The sequence below is a fragment of the Pan troglodytes genome, chromosome 4, assembly GCF_028858775.2.
Source record: "Pan troglodytes isolate AG18354 chromosome 4, NHGRI_mPanTro3-v2.0_pri, whole genome shotgun sequence".
Lineage (NCBI taxonomy): Eukaryota > Metazoa > Chordata > Mammalia > Primates > Hominidae > Pan > Pan troglodytes.
In genome coordinates this window covers 63,383,055-63,387,280 of record NC_072402.2, presented here as the reverse complement: position 1 = coordinate 63,387,280, position 4,226 = coordinate 63,383,055, and the positions used below count along the sequence as shown (strand labels likewise).

The 4,226-nt window shown below is 37.5% G+C and overlaps 1 pseudogene; it reads left to right on the top strand.

Moving 5' to 3' along the window:
• Positions 1–3,305: 3,305 nt before the first annotated feature.
• On the top strand, positions 3,306–3,787 carry LOC107974676 (small ribosomal subunit protein eS10-like; annotated as a pseudogene).
• Positions 3,788–4,226: the final 439 nt, after the last annotated feature.

Sequence of the window (4,226 nt, the reverse complement as noted above, 5' to 3'; positions counted from 1 at the left end):
TGATTCAATTACCTTCACCTGGTCCCATTCTTGACACATGGGGATTATAGGAATTACAATTCAAGGTGAGATTTGGGTGGGAACACAGAGCTAAGTAAATGATATCACTGGATAGAGAATACAGTAAAATAGAAAACATGGTCTACACCCTGTCTCTCAGCCTAGAGCATAAAGCCAGGAAGAAGGAGTGAGAGATTTGAGTACATGATGAGAAATCAGAATTGGGTGGAAGGCAGCTAGAAAAAATGAGCAGATGAAGCAAGAAGAGTGAAGAAGAAGACTGGATTGCATTTTCTAAAGAAGGAGTATTGAAAAGTTTCAGAGTTAACAACTCTAGCTTTAAAATTTTAATTGTAATGTAAAAGTGAAAAGATGCCAAAATTTTCTGAAGCAACCCTAGGAATAGGGTGTTATTCCCCAGAGAGACTATATGCAGGTTCCATTTCACTGTACTCCCTCCCAGCTGCCCCCATGATCCTTAGCTGAGCTGCCTCAGTTAAGGATCATATTCCAGTGATGGTTTGTCTGAATGTCTGTCTGTATTCTAGACCACAAGTCAGAAGTTCAAAGGCGGAAATTCAGTTCATACTCTGTTTTGCAATGATTACTGTGTTGCTTAAAGGTCACAAATATGTTGAGTAAATAAAAACAGTTAAAAAAAAAATTAAGTTCCTGAAACATAGTCTGATACCGAAAGGCATTGTGAGTTATTTTGAGAAAAATTGTAGATGCTACTAAATTAGGCTCTATGTTTTCCAGTTGCTATTATTTAGAATTCTATGTATTCTAGTTTCATAGCTTCCTTTGGTTGTTTTTCCTTTTTATGGAATTCCTAACATATCCATTCTTTTTTTCTTTAATTTTTTCTCAAACTGTCTTCCAAACTAACCTTTCCTTTGAACCTGTGCTTCTTAATTGTCAATGCGATAAAACATATTGGTTCCTTTGTTTTGTTCCTGCATTCTTTTAAACAAACAAACAACGAAATGGAAGGAAATGTGTCAAGGTCGCTATTGAAAATAGAAAACAGAACTCTAAAGGAAGATTGCTACCAAGAGAATTGTTTTTAAATCCAGAGAAAATCACTATGATTTTGTTTTTCTTTGTGTGAGTCCTTTTCTACACATTGATTGTGGCTGTGCCAAGTAACAGAAGGGAAGAGAAAAGCCATTTTAGGACACGCCTGGCAGCATGCAGGTGATTTGGGGCACAGAGGAATTCCAGATCCACCCACCATAATGAAGTAAAGAAACCACAAGGCCGGGAAGAGACAAGGAAAGAACAATTGAAGACCATTCCAGGCAAGAGATCAGGCCTAATAAGCAGATGCTAACTGGAAGTTCAATTAAGTCAGAATGGAATCTGGGGCAAGAAGAGAAAAGCTGTCAGAGTGAATGAATTAATTTTATAGAGAAGTATAATGCCACACCTATCCAGGTTTATAATCTCAATATCAAATAACAATCATTCTTCAAGCCTAAATCATAGCTTCTTCTGAAATTCTTTCTTGACAACCCCAAAGTGACATGTTTTCTTCTTGGCTCCTTTAGTTCTCAAGGGTGCACTTCTCATTCATTAGCCAACATAGCCTACCTTGTGTCCTGGTTACTTTTCTTGTGTGATGTGTGAACTCTCCTGTGTTGAAGCTTTTACAATTTCTTTTTTGCAACTTCTAGATTGTCTTTTACTTAAATAAATATTTAACTACTGCGGTGACCATTACATCATATGATCATCTGATGACATCAAAATCCCTCATATGAGTAATACTGTTGTAATCTCAAATCAAGTTCAAAAGAAAAAGACTCTATTCTCCAGCACCTTGCACTGTGTACAAGATTGGTAAATTGATGCCATGTCATTGGAATATGGAAGATGTTCATAAACCAGTCCCAGACATTCTCAGATCCATTTTATTTCCTTGATATGCTTCACACTTTCACACTATCTGAAATTATTGTGTCCCCCTCTTTGTATTTTTCTCCCAACTAAATTGTAAGCTCTGTGTGTGCCAGGAGCATTTCTGTTTTGTTCCCTGTCAAATCTTTAGGGCCTAGAAAAGCAGCACTTATCAGGAGCTCCGTATCTGTTGAATGGAAAAATTGCTGTTGATTTTAACCAGATAATATGAAGCCCTATAATCCAAAAGTATTGACAGAGCTTATAAAATTAGGTCCTTAGTGTAAAGAATTAGGCAAGGTCTGTATTGATGTAGAAAGATGTTAAAAGGTGCAAAAGCAAATATGCCATAGGCCTGTCTGCAAAAGGGAGAAATACTTATAGGAAGAGGATAGTACAACTCACAAAGACCAACATGAAGCTTCCAGCTTTCTATTTGCCAAGTCTTTAAGACTTGGTAAGTGGAATTATCATCAGTTGTATGGTCTCTACTGTATTTTATGCCTACAAACATTGGTGTTCAAAGTTGTTTTTACAATTAGGCTATACATTTAGTTACACTACTCATACAATTATCTATAGCAGAACTTCAGCCATTTGTCTTGTCTCTTGAAGTCTATCCTTCCATGTTACCTCCTTGACTTATGTACATTATAGGAGTAACTCATAAAGGACAAAGTGCTCACACACTGGTCTCTGTTCCCTACTGTACTTCAAGAGTAGAAGCATAAGTCAGTGCAGCCACAGAAAAGAGCAAAATGACACTAGTATAGATGAAGATAATCACATCCCAAGCCTTGGGGAAATCTATATGTGCATAAAAAGACATACACAAGAAAGTTATTTCCAGCCTTGTCAATAAAAGCAACAAATTAGACATAATTTAAAGTTTTATTAACTTGAAAACAGATAAATACATCATGATATATTCACACAAGGGAATATTTCTCAGCAGTCAAAACAAATGAATTACTGCTATATCTCTCAACATGAATAAATCTAAAAACATAATGTGGAGTGGAAAAAGTTAGGTATAACACACTTTATGCACAGTTTAAAATTGCAAAAAGCACCATAAAATTTATATATGCATAAATATATAGCAAATGCATATGAGAAAATAAGTCCTGATTTAATAATAGTGTTTACTTCCATGAATAGAAGAAAAGGAGTGGATAAAATTGAGGAAAATACAGGCTCACAAATGTATATGTAATGTTTAATTGATTCTTTCAAAATTTTCAAGAAAAAATATTTCATAGTATTAAGGTAGTTATGCACAAGAGTGTTATATCCTTAATGTACTTGCTGTATGTTTGAAACATTGAAATAATAAATACTTATTTAAACAACAACAACAACAACATTTATTTCCAGCCCTGGCCCCAGACCCTAAAGCTGCCGAAATGTTGATGTCTAAGAAGAATCAGATTGCCACTTATGAACTCATTTTTAAGGAGGGAGTCATGGTGGCCAAGAAGGATGTCCACATGCCTAAGCACCCAGAGCTGGCAGACAAGAATGTGCCCAACGTTCACTCATGAAGGCCATGCAGTCTCTGAAGTCCCGAGGCTACATGAAGGAACACTTTGCCTGGAGACATTTCTACTGCGACCTCACCAAGGAGGGTATCCAGTATCTCTGTGATTACCTTCACCTGCCCCCAGAGATTGTGCACAGCCGTCCAGAGACTGGCAGGCCTCGGCCTAAAGGTGTGGAGGGTAAGCAACCTGCAAGACTCACAAGAGGGGAAGCCGACAGAGATACCTGCAGACGGAGTGCTGTGCCCCCTGGTGCCTACAAGAAAGCCGAGGTTAGGGCTGGGTCAACAACCGAATTCCAGTTTAGAGGTGGATTTGGTCATTGACGTGGTCAACCACCTCAGTAAAATTGGAGAGGATTATTTTGCATTGACTAAACTTACAGAAAAAAAAAAAAAAAAACACTTGAAAGCCCAAAGGAAAAAGAATATATTCACAAAAGGTGAGTTAAAGTTATTGAAGTTGAAATAAGACTGGCAGAAGGGAAGGAAAGGAAGTGGAACTGAACAAGATGGACAAGATGGAGGAGGGAGCTTGAAAAAGAGATCCAGAGAAATAGATAAGACCTGAAAGAAAAGATGAACTGGGAAAGTCCCAAGTGATAAAGGGTGAGAATGGAGAAGTCATACCAATTCAAGACAGTGGCTCATGAGTCAAAGGGGAAACAAAATGGAAAACAGAGCTAGCACCGTCTGCAGACCACAATAGGAATATCAGCAAAGACGTATATACATCACTGTAAAGCAAGCAACGTGAAAACATAATTAGTTCCCTTCCTAAGGGTCG